At 43.1% G+C, this 13,734-nt stretch overlaps 1 protein-coding gene across 1 annotated transcript in view; it reads left to right on the top strand.

Moving 5' to 3' along the window:
• Nucleotides 1–13,734, top strand: part of SAAL1 (serum amyloid A like 1) — a 579,650-nt gene that overhangs the window by 55,710 nt on the left and 510,206 nt on the right. The window lies entirely within an intron of this gene.

Raw genomic sequence — 13,734 nt, 5'->3', positions numbered from 1 at the left:
AAAAACCACCAATGTGCATATGTAAAGTTAGATGTTGCTGGACTGTGTCCAACTGGCCAGTGGTTTTGACTGCTGCTGTATGTTCCCAATCGCGATGTCTGTTTGACTACCCATTCTACGTGGTGCTACGTAAACCAGGTGTTTTAGAACTGTGAACAAATGGTGTACATCCAAAGATGCAGGTTAGCAACTGCTTTAAATAAACCTCAGACGTCCCAATAGGAAATATCCGTCACTGTATTTTCAACATAACACCACCAGAACATGTTGATCCCCTATGTATTCATTGAGGCATGTTTTCTTTATAGGTGGGAATGCCATAGTTTACATATCCTAGTTGACGTTGTTGGTGTGCCATTAGTATGTGTTCCACAGGTCGCCCATCTGTTCCGCAGTATGGTAGCGAGTGCTCCCCATTTTGTTGCTGGCAGATTGAGTGCTGTGTATGCCGGTAAGACGGCGGTCCAACTTTGTATGGGGAATGTCAACTGTAGTCCCTATGTGTATTTCCTGTGTTATGCCTTACTGCGGCTGTGTAATTCCACCGGGTTTGCAGTTATGGGTGCCATCTTAGTCGTACGCTTGTCCATCCATGAGAATTGCCTACTGGACACTGGTATAGGGCTGTACACATTTCACACCTGCATTTAGCATTCTCCGGTGGATGATTTGCATTATTAGTGGGGAGTAAGGCAGGTGCTACGCCCACATCCCTCCCACGGGGCGGGACAACGGATTATCTGCCAAACGACACCGAGCCCTGTTTCTACATACCCAGGATCCCTTGGCTGCAACACTCGACAGTACCCATTACACATCCTTCATGTGTGCGGGACTGGGATGTGGACGCACTTCTATGGACTCGGAACTCTGGGGATTTCTGTGCATATGTGCTGCATTTCATGGACAGTTGTCATCAACACTGAACACGCTGGTGGTGCATATGTCTAGCTGTGCCGTGGTCACGACTGTCGCTTCTCCTGGTTGGACGATGAAGGCTGGCAGGTATTTTTTGGGTCCTACAATGGACACCAATGTGCATATGTAAAGTGTAGAGCTTGTCGGACTGTGTCCATGTGGCCAGTGGTTTTGACTGCTGCTGTGTGTTCACCAATCGCGGATGCCTGCTTGACTACCCATAGTGTGTAGTGCTACGGAAACCATGTTTTCCAAAACCGGAACCAAATGGTGTACATCCAATGATGCAGGTTAACAACCGCTTTAATTAATCCCCAGAGGTCCCAGTCGGGAAGTATCGCCACTTTATTGTCGGAATGACACCACCAAACCAGGTAAATCATGGGCACTTTGGCCCGGTCTTACCGGCCATTTGCAAGTGTAATTAGCAGACACGTGTCAATACATGTATAATAATACATATTGTAATACCGACGTTAATCTATGTTATTTGGACAATGGCTTCTGCTATTGACATACGTTGCTGTGGGTGTTGCCGGTTACCATACACATGGCTTTCTCAAAGGCCGAATTCACAATTCTGAACACTACTGTGGTCTCCTTTAAGGACCCTGAGCCAGTGGTCAATAGTACTCAAGCCACTGCATCACTTACATATGCCTTCTACCGGTACCTACAGGACTGCATGGATCAGGCATTCCCTTACCCAACTGTGGTTCATTGTACCAATGCCAAGCATCCAGTGTGGTGTACCCCAGCCATACACAAGCTGTACAACGAGAGGAGGTGGCTACTACAAGGCAGAGCAGACACCTTGTGAGGTATGACACCCTTGCTCATTATATGTGAGGAGCTACAGGCTGTCATGACATAGTCCGGGGCAGGTTCCACAGATATATCTCCAAGGACTCGGCAGACAATCATACAGCCTTCATTTGCTATTCTGGACACCTGGGAGGTAACTCACACATATGCTCTGACTGGGTTCACAATGATGTGGAGTTTACTGAACATACACACATTGCCAACATACGGGCTGACAGGTTCGGTGAAGACATCTCCACCCCCCCCCCACATGGAGAGATGTCTGTACCAGCGGTTTGTGGTCCCCGAATGTTCTGTAATGCACGGGTGGGACATGCTCTCTCCAGGGTAGTGAACACAGCATCCATGGGACCAGCTGGTGTCCCGACTGTGTACTCCGCGATCTCATTGAGGAATTAGACCCACAGTTAGGACAGCTGTTTATTCTTAGCCTCACCTCGGGTAACGTACCCAAGTTGTGTCGCACGGCTGTAGTCCCACTTCACAGGGCCAGTGCCTCCACTGACCCTGGTTATTACTGTCCCATTACCATGAGAAGACTTATCTGCAAAGACATGGGGAGGGATCATACTGCGGCCCGTAGATGACGACATAGGGGACCTGCATACTTTGCATCCAACCCAGTTTGGCTTGGTCAGGGGCGGTTCATGTGTTTAAATCCTGGTTGACGTTTTAGGGACAGTCACCGAGGCCATTGATGGGGGTCTTGCAGTCCATACAGCCTACCTCGACCTGGCAAAGGCCTTCAACACAATACCCCCCTCGGGTATCATTGATAAACCCATCGGCTTGGATGTGAACACGTACATCGCAGGATGGGTTGCAAACTGGCTAGGTGACACGACCCACGTGGTCATAGTTGCTGGCAGCATGTCGGACTTACTGCCTGTCACAGGCGGTGTCCCACGGGGCTCTGCCCTGGGTCCACTCTTTTTCTACATCTACATTTCCACAGTACAAGCACACACAGGGGTGTTATGGCTGACATTGTTTGTAGATGACTGCGAACCGGGTGCCATAGTGGGACGGACATCTGACACAGAAATCCTTCAAAGGGGCCTCCCAGATATGGATATCTGCTGTCAGGGACATGGCCTACAGCTAAATGCCAGGTAATGCATAGTCATACCCGTCGGGAAGAACGAGGTCACCCCTGTCCGGCATATGGGTGGCAGTCCACTGAGCACGGGGGTAATTACCAGGGATCTAGGGACCCAGGTTGTCGGTCACCATTCGTTCGACACACACGTTGTTATCGTGGTTCGGTAGAACTTCTACATTGCCCACCTGATCGTGCAGGGATTCACATCTAGATCAGGGTAGGTCATCGTCTCCTTGTACTCATTACGTGTTACACCTGTGATTGAGTACATTGCCCCATTCGGAGAGTATCTGACCCGACACCTACAGCAGCTGGGAAGGCCCCATAGGTTAATCGTCATACAGATGCAGGGTGTCAGGGATTTGTGTTATGCTGCCCCACTGTTAGGACTCCTGCTCCATTCAGTCACATACCTCTTGTTCGGTGTTGACCTGTGCCTGACATACGAGGCCATGTCGACCCATATTTGATGACTATGCTTCACCTACTGGATCTACATCCCTCGGAACCACAAGGGCAGGTGACGTGAACCTTGACACGGTCATTAATAGGATGTGTTGGAGTGACACATACGTCACCCAGACACTCACTATGCCGTGGATCTACATCACAGTACATGTGAGGCAGAGAACCTTGCCAGCCTTGTTCGAGGGGGATCTTGTCTGTTGGATGGGGGATTGCAGATATACCCCAGGGATTACATCATTGTCACTGCTTGACAGAGGTACAGCAATATAATAGGCATTTTATCTCCGGACCGGAGGGTTGGCAAAGGAATCCTAACTATGGCCTAGGGTTATGGCTGACCTTGGGTAGATAGCCTACTCTGTACCTATGGACCTATGAACCTATGTTCATAGTTTGTCCCATTCACACTTGTCTATCCCCTATCCTCTTTCTCATGTGTATATTTCTGTGGCACGTGATTGACCTCTGTATTACCTGCACGTATGCTGTCTACAGTGCACATACATCACGGTTGATTACAGTGTATCTGTGTCCCTACCTCTGTGATACTGAGGACTACCACACATCCTTCACAGCATTACATGCATATGTCCATTCTATTATTCTTTGGCCTACGGGGGGGTGTTAAGGCAACGGTTACACGTGTCCCTGTTTGCGCGCAAGATCATGGTGGTCTTTGACCAGCCTCCGCTATCGTGGGATGGACGGTAGTGTTGGTGTGTGTTTGGCATGTGTTTTCACTGCCGGTACATCTGTGGGAGGTGGGGTTGGCACATGTTCCTCTTTGCAGGGGGCCCCATCCTGGACTTTTGTGTCATGCATCTACACTTGGCACGTGCCATATGTCCTGTGCTATTGACACAGTCGTGTATGCCTTCATGCATTACTACTGCGTGTTACTGGCTGTTTGTATGTGGTAGACATGGCTATTATGGTGGTTGGCTTTGCCTATTCCCATGCTATGACATACCCATCCATCCGGGCATATGCATGTTATTCCGTCCTTTGCGTTGGCCGTGGGTGTTTGGCCGTCCGGCAACGCTACTCTCAACATGTGATGTCCCACCTTCCCCTTCTGTGCCTGTGGCACCCTGTTAGCGCGTCCTGTTTGGTAGGCAGATGTTCCGCTATATGTGTTGTGTTTGACATGTCTGCATAGCTAATCATCGGTACGGTGGTTGAACATACCGCCTTGTCCAGATGTGTACAGTTATGTGCACCGTGGCGTGTGCATGCCTATGGGGTTTCGACAGGTCCATACCACATGCGGGATGTACACATTCTGCCGACACATTCACATGCAGCCATTTGGATATCTGTACCTGAGGTGGGTTGTTAACATGTGGGGTACATATTTGCCCGTGTGGCACTGCCTAAGACAATACTTCTTACCACATTTCAGGTATGCCCATTGTGTGTAGGTGTGTAGCTGCGCAAGGCTGCTAGCTGGGTTGGGTGCACGGTCGTATGTGGGTGCAGGATACATGCTATGATGGGGCTATTGTGTATTACATTTGCATGCATGAGTTCTGCTTCTGGATATTACGCTTAGACATACGCCGTCCTATGTGTATACGACGAGCACGTTGCTGGGTGTGGTACATGTTGCTATGCACATGTTTGCCTGTGTTTATGGTATCTTGTTTCCTTCTTGTTGTTATATCGACACGGCTACCCGGCTGTGTACTCTCACTACTGCTGGTGACCATGCCCATGTCGCTACTTCTATGTCGGTGCGGCATGCTGACATGCTGCGGTACACCTTCACTGGGTATGCCCACTGACACTGCATTGCGGGACGGACACGGTATTACGCGTATCCTTTGTTCCTTGGACGGGTACACTTAGGGCTTCGTGGGTTGATGTTTGGTTCTCCGTTTTGTTGGGACGGGTACTATGTTGCATAGTCTGCATACGTTTCATTCTCCACGGGCCCTGGCTGGTGCGGTTACTATTACGGGCGGCCTGTGGAAGTCAGCACTTTAGGTTGCTCATCGCCTGCCGGCTTGGCCACGCCTCCGGACGCATCCTACTTGCTCGCCACGTGCCCACGCGCGTCTGTGGTTGCGGCGCACTCATTACTATGCATATGGCGCTGCTACGCCGACTATTCACTGCACTGCCGGCGCAAGCCTTACACCGGCCTTGCGCCAAGCTTCATGAATCCCGGGGAGAGTTTTTATATTGCTGTGAGTTGTGTTATATGGTTAGTTGCTGCTTCAGAATAGTTTTTTTGTACTTGATTGTGGTTTGACAGAATTTTAAGTCCCAAATAGAGAAAGTTATCATTGGTCCAATTAAAAGAAAGTTTAGAAGTCAAGATTTATTAATAGAGTAAAACTGACAGCAAAGTCAGTAATTTGAGTTTATTAACATGGATGCTGGAAAAGCTTTTAGGAGTGTGACAAACATATTCTAATTTGCTATCTGGTTAGTACTACATACCTTCTGTAAAAGTTGTGAAGTGTGAATAGCTAGCTAGTTTAGCTATATTGAGAAATTCCCCTTTACTCAAGATGCAGTAACGTCAGAGTTGCTTATGTTAAGGGGCAGTTGGGGCGAAGAGCCTTTTATTATGGTATAAGGTTGCTTTTGTAAAACTGGCATTTAGATTAAAGTGGAATTCACACTGTTGTCTTTCAGACAGCCTCTGCTAGGAATCTTTGAGGTGTCCAAGGGAATATTTCAAGGCATGAAAAAAAAACTGAATACCCAAATGTAAGGGTTTATAAAGAGATAAAATCCAAGCTTGTGAAGAACTGAATTTTAAGTAGGTATACATATGATTATCAAATGCTTTTTTCAATATCTAAGTTTGTTTTTAAGCACTGGCTATTGATTCAAATAAACACCTTGGGCCCAAAGATCAATGTGAGATTTCCTGGCCCTATATTCAGACCTGATTCCCTGTGTTCTGGACACTATGGTGAATTACGGGCACACCTACTACCTGATAACTACTTGGTGGCAACTGAATTTGCCATATACAACATCAGACAGATAAACCAGGTGTAACCAGGAAAGCATTAAGAGTATGTTGATGACATTAGACAGAGGCTTCTGCACAAGATGAGTGTACTTACTTTCTATGGAAATACTTTGACTATGTATGAGTGAGGCGAGTTGCACTGAATCTGTTCAACATCTCATTTATTGCAGTACTAGCAATGTCCTGTGGCTGGGGAGCATCTCAGCCTGTCAGAATGGTAACTATAACAGACTGATGGATACCAGTGTGGGAGAGAGAGAGAGAGATATAAGGCTGAGAAATTGATGAAGGTTGACTTCCAAGCAGTGCTTGCAGAGATTTGTCTTGATTCAACTGAAAGTTATTGGCAGACCAAAAAGCACAAGCAGCTGCTAAAACAACAGCTGTAGCATTGGGGGAATTTGAATAGAACCCAAGGAAGTACTGGCAGATAACCACAAAATATATTCTGGAAAACCTTTCAGTAGCTTGGGAATGGAAGGTGGTACCTCTGTTCCATCCATCCATCTATGTGAATGAGTTGCATCTGATTCCTGTAGCAACCCTAAAACAGCTGCCACTAACTGCTGACTTTACTAGGCAGGTAGGAAAAGGAAGGAGAATGCCATGCCTTCCTTCTATACCTCTCACACACCACTTCATACCTAGGAACAATTTAGATTTGCCAGTCCACCTAATACATGTCTTTGGGAGGTGAGTGTCCAGAGAAACCAGAACTGAACCAGGGGATGCCCCAGTCAAGAACTGAACCAGAGGGCAATGCTTCTGACTGTGCCACTGTGTCAAGTTTCTGTTAGACTGTGCTAAACAAAGGTGGGAAGTGTCAACCACTACAATGGAGATGATCATGTGGTGGAAGGAACATTCTCTGCAACTCCTTAAACTAATGATGTTCCCCTCCTAACTGAATGTAGTGCTGGATTGGGATCTGTCACTGTTTGAAGTCTAAAGTATCTGCTTTATCCGGAGGTCTTCAGATTAGTAAGTCTGCAGATGTGGATGAGATCTGTCTGGAGATGCTGAAGAAATGGTCAGAGGAGCTACTTCAGTGCTGCATGAACTATAGAGAATAGTATGTCTGGAGGGGCAAACTGCAGTGGGACTACCTGTTATTAGAGGACTGGTGAAGATGTGTTCCAGCTGTAGGGGATCACATAACTAAACTTTCCTACCAAACAGTATGCCTGAATGCAGGAGAGTAGATTCCATGTGATTGCTATAGCTTAGATGCAAGAGGAGAAGTGTGGATTCCTTGCAGACTGCAAAATAACCAGTTAGTTCCTGTTGCCATTTACAGTCACATGCTGCAATTTTCACTTATAAATCCTATGCCCACCCCCATGCTAACATTGTAGACTTTGTCTTCATAAGATATAAAATTAATGCCAAACTTTAAGAACAGACCAATTTAGTGGTACCTCTGTATCAATAAATTATACAGTAATTTGTTAGAAGCTAAAAATAAAAATAAAACCTTTTAACTAAGAATGAGGTTCCACAGGCCGCTGAGCTGGTAGACCCTCAAGGCTCTTTCAGAAATATTCATATAGGGGGACTAACCTCTAATCTTTGGGATTGGCACCATGTTTTCCATCTCCCAGATTTTCCTCCAATCCGTTCCCATGGACTCTTCCACCATTGTCTGTAGCTGCCTATAAATAACTGACCTGTTGAATGTAATGTATTAGAACAAGAAAACTTGTCCATCTACCTACTTAACTAAGTAAAATACTGAAAACTTCAACAAGGTGTCTTTATTCCTCCTACAGGGAGGGTATCAGAGAGAGAGAGTATCATAGATCTGCTAGCTAAAGTGATTTTATCTGGACTTATCCTTTGTACTCTTTTTTGTTAATCCTGTCACCCTCTGGTCAGAATTGGAATGCCAGACTTCACTCAAACCCTCTGGAATACCTCTGTTTAATAAACTGTACAATAAGGGAAATAAGTTTGTGTTTACAGACTAGGAATTTAACACCCCATCAGCTCAAGAAGTGCTCATAATGGTCACCAGATAACTTAGGAGACAAAATTAAATCTTCCGAGAGCAAGGATAAATTGCGAGTCTTCATCCATGCTAATGTTAACCACACTGTTTTCTTCATCTGTGTCAGAAACCTAAGAAATAATACCCGGCAGTGCTCTGAGTTAATACAAAATACCATCACATACTCTTCCCTGAGGATATTGCCAACATGTTGGTGGACAAATTCAGCTCAAACATTTACTGCTATCTACCCCAAATTACTTGTAGCATAGAGTTATGCCCAATTCACCCCCCCCCAAAAAAAAATCACCTTCAATGTTAGAACCAGATTTTTCTGTTTGTTTTATGGGCCCCTGACACTGTGCAACATTGGATTCTTGAGTGCCAAACTCTGCCTGTCTGACTCATTTCATATATTATGTCTCTGACTCCCCACTGGATTCATGCTAAAGTAGTAGAGAACTGCTGTAGTTATTCCACTTAACAAAGGGAGAGCTACTGCTAACCACAGCAATTATAGACCTACTTATCTGTAGGGCTGGAGCACATCATTATTTACCACATAAATAAAGAAGATGGATAGTCTTCAAACCTGGACCTTAGCTAATATGGGTTTGTTAAAGGCAGATACTGCCTCTTGAACCTGGTGGACTTCTTTTGAACAAGTCACCTAAGGCATTAGTCTTGGGTAAATTGATACACAGCATATATACTGGACTTGGCAAAGCCATCAATACCATTCCACACCCAGATTTTATTGATAAGCTTATCCAGTTAAATGTTAATCCTTGTGTTACCTGCTGAAGAACAAATTGGTTTGCTGACGAAACCCAGTCTGCTAGTGCTGCAGGCACATTTGGGCTTAGGATTAACATCTTTACATGCTGCCATTTCCTGGTATTAAGCCACACCCCTGATTTAATGTAGCCATGCCCCTCTTTGCAGCAGGTAACACTACCCATTTTACCAAACTACACCTTGATATGCTTGGTTCAGATAACAACATACAATGACTGTATGCAGTAAATATACAATAAAATGTAAACGATGTGTAAGTATCAAACGAAAGAGTAACAACAGCTGTATTTCAGCTCTGAAGTTTGATGGTGAGAAAAATTAAAAGAAGTAATGATCATGTTGTGCCCCAGACCTCACATAAGCTGTGCAGACTTTCTCTGCACATGTCTTAGGCATGAATGCAAGAAAGTTAAAGAGATGATGATTATACTATCCAATCCCCTACCCTAAACACACACACACACGCTCACACACACTGCAGTGACTTTCTGTGCATCTCTAATCAGGACAGGCTTTACACTAGGTGAGGTCCATGGTAGAGGGTCCTACTAAAGCCTTTGTCAAAATCTATTTATATAACCAGGTTTTTGGGGGGCTACCAGAAGCTCTGAGGATCTAGATGTTCTGTAATACATTTTATACCTTATTTCTTTTCTGAAAGGTAAGGCTTTCTATACTACTCAGAACAGTTGTTTATCTGCTTGCCAATACTCTGAGCACACAGGTAAAAATCAATTTTTTTTCTTTCAGATATATGTATATATATATATATATATATATATATATATATACACACACACACACACACACACACACGCAAATAAGTTCCCCATCCCAGCAATTATAACCAGTTTTGTTGACTGATATATATATATATATATATATATATATATATATCAGACATTTGATGATGATAAAAATGAACTCAGTAATTTTAGCTTTGTGCTACCCACAAAAAAAAGCTTGCAACTACAAACCACTCGGACCTTAGCACAAGCATGAAGGCTATAGCCAAGAAAAAGGGGGTCCCCAAAATCAAGAAAACAGTACATTAATTTTTATAAAGCTGCTGAAATAACATGTTTTGCATAAAAAATTTCTGAATGAAATGAAAGCCTAAAACTCGATATATAGTTCCACTTGAAACCGTCGAATGTTCAGAACATCGAAGTTCTGATCATCGAGACCAGAACTTCGATGTTCAGAACATCGAAGTTTCAAAATGAACCACACAAAAACTTACAAAAACTATTTTATGCAGGGAAGCTTCACCTCCCTGCATTCCCCATGTGGGGGGCTGCACCCCCACACCCCCACACTTTAATATTCCAGCTCCGAGATCGCACTACAGTGGGGTAAGGGAAATCTCCCATTTACCGCTATATGCTGTAGCCCTAAACGGGAGATTTCCCGTACCCTACCTGCAATGCCAACACTCAGATGGCACACACACACAACATGCAGGAGGTGCCCTGCATGCATACCCAAAATTTTACAATTTTACGTACCTAGCACTTCCACTTTGAACCTTCGATGCTCTGGTCTTGATGCTCAGAACTTCAATGTTCTGAACATTCGATGGTTTCAAGTGGAACTATATATATATGTGTGTGTGTGTGTGTGTGTGTGTGTGTGTGTGTGTGTGTATATATGTATGTATATATAATATATATATATATATATATGTGTGTGTGTGCGTATATATATGTATATATATGTGTATATATATATATATATATGGTTCTACCTGACATAGTCGAAACCACACAACACCGACAACCACATCACCGACACCACATATTCGACAGTCCATAAACACGAAACCACACATAACCGACAACGAAATAACCGACGGTACACAAACATGAAACCCCATACACTGCACACACCACAATAACAATTAAAAACAAAACACATCCCCATTCCACAAACCACACACACAACACAAGCACACCAAAATCCTTACAAGCCCACACTAAACCTTACCCTAACCCTAAGGTCCGTCACTATCGACACTTACCTACCCGCTCCCTAACCCTAACTCACTTAACCCGCCTATCGCTCCCTAACCCTAACTCACTTAACCCACCCCTATCGCTCCCTAACCCTAACTCACTTAACCCACCCCTATCGCTCCCTAACCCTAACTCACTTAACCCACCCCTATCGCTCCCTAACCCTAACTCACTTAACCCACCCCTATCCCCACAGACCGTCAATCTCCACACTTACCTGCCTCACCCTAACGTCCGTCACTACCGCATACTCACACAGCCTTTCCCCATGTCGGCATCCTCGGCGTTGGTGTTGTCATCCGTCGTGTCGGTCTTCTGCATTGTCGATGTTCTGCCACTCGCGATTGCGTCGGTCTTCTTCGATTTCGATCTTCTGGAGCTCAGTTCGATGTCGGTCTTCTGCGCTGTCGACGAAGTCAGGTAGAACCATATATATATATATATATTATATATATATATATATATATATATATATATATATATATATATATATATATATAATATCTATACATGTGTGTGCCCGTATGTATATGTGGTCACACTACAGTGGAGAAAGATGAAAACTCTTATATTCAAAAGACATTATGGCAAACGTTCTTTAATCTTTTGAAATTTGCTGAAACTGCTGTTAATAAATCAACAGGAACCCTTTGGCACTTTCACTGTTTATGATTCCCATATATTTGCTGTACACATTTCAGTTTTGAAGTTAAAACACTAAAACGAACAGATGAGAGGGTAGCAGGAATTTTGGTGATGAAGGTGGCATAAAGGTGGGGAAGTAACAGGTGGGAGATGGATGAAGGGAGATGGGGTGTAATGTTGAGAAGGATATTGAGTCCTGCTAATTTCTTACTGTTTGGCCATGTAGCTCTTCACTTTTGCAGATCAATTTATACCAATGTAGACATCGACCTAATTTCCACTTCCCTTTTTGAACACTTTTTATGGTAACCATGTTGTGATATACTTTCCCAATATGTCTTCTGTGCTCTTTTATTCTTGTTTGTTTCATGTACCTCACTTCTTCATTTTTTTTTTCTTTTGATTTCTACTTTATCAGTTTCTTAGCTGTTAGCATCAACACAAATGTTAAATTTGTCTTATTTACTACAGCCCAATGTTTACCTTATTCCAGTAACATTGGCTGAGCTGTTTTATAGTTTGTATTTCAAGTTTTTAAAGCTCTTCTTATATTCACTGCAGTTTTTTTAAAATCATTCTATGCAGAAAATAGGAAAATGCATGCTCTCATTTATGTATTTCAGATTGTGTATATGTGGAGGGTAATGAAGTAAGGATGAGACACTGGTGCTCTTCTACTTACCTGTTAAAAAGTCATAATTTACATAATGAGTAGTGAAAATGATTTGAGAATTATTCAGGAAGACAAAAATTTTTTTAAAAGGGATGGGTAGTGAGTGGGATAAAATGAAAGTGGAATTTAAAAATGAGACAGAAATAAGAAAGAGATATGGGAAAGAAGTAACATTAATTATTTAAAGGGTTTTCAAAGGTTAAAGTATTGCAGAATAAGGGAAATTTCAGAAGACAAGAAAAAGGACAACTACAGAGTGCTAAAGGAAAATAAGGGAATATTTGAATAATATGCATAAGTTTAGAAATGTTGCTGTAAAGCAACCATTTTTTGATAACCACTTCAGAAAATAAAAAACTTTTAGCACAATGACTTGAGTAGCAGTACAAAGGGTTGTTGCTAAACGTAGGGAGCATATAACAAGAATAGTAACCAGAGATCCAATAGAGGTGTTAGAGATATTTCAGAAATTTGTTTGAAAATTTGTATAAAGCAGAGGAATATGGAAACCATGGAAAGGCACAAATGGAAATATTTATGGAAGACTTGAATATGCAAAGGTTAGAAGATAAACTCAACAAATAATAGCTAAAATATTTTAAGAGATGAGAAAAATATTGATATATAATCAATCAACAGGGAAGTCTGCAGCAATGGACAGTATTCCTGTGGAAGTTTGGAGGTTGGGGGAAGGGGATAAAGATCTAGAGGGTGTTGTTTAACAGTATTTTAAAAGTGTGTGTATATGTGTGTGTGTGTGTGTGTGTGTGGTGGTGGTGGGGGGGGGGGTGAAGTACCGTCATCTTGGAAGAAAGTTATGCTGGCAGGTATTGCCCAAAGAGGGTAAAGCTTCTGCAGACCTAGCTTCATATAGACTTATTTTAGTTCTAAAGCATGATTATTAAGTGTTTATGTATATGCTTGCTAAGAGAATGGCAAATGTATTATAAAAATTGACAGAAACTGATAAATGTGGTTTTGTGGAGGGGAAGCAAACATTTGACAATATTAGTAGAACAATGATGATCCAGAAGGAAACAGAATGTAAGAAAATGACAAAATTGTTGATGGGTCTTGATAGAAAGAAAGCATTCAGTTGAGTCAGCTGGGAATTTTGAGTAGGGGCAAAAAACATGGACCCATAATTTGCATTCTCTGGAGTATCAAATTCCAATTTTGAGCTTCATAAAAAGGAAATTGCATTGATGGAGGCAACATATTCAACTAAACCTGCATTTTCCCATCTCTCCTCTGGTCCCAAATGAATCTGTCACTACAGATGCATCAGATTTTGCTTGGGGAACAGTTTTCAGA

Source organism: Protopterus annectens, chromosome 17.part0 (genome assembly GCF_019279795.1).
Source record: "Protopterus annectens isolate FY-2018-M chromosome 17.part0, PAN1.0, whole genome shotgun sequence".
Classification (NCBI taxonomy): domain Eukaryota; kingdom Metazoa; phylum Chordata; order Ceratodontiformes; family Protopteridae; genus Protopterus; species Protopterus annectens.
Note: the sequence above shows the minus strand (reverse complement) of the source record. Positions and strands in the feature narration are given on the sequence as shown.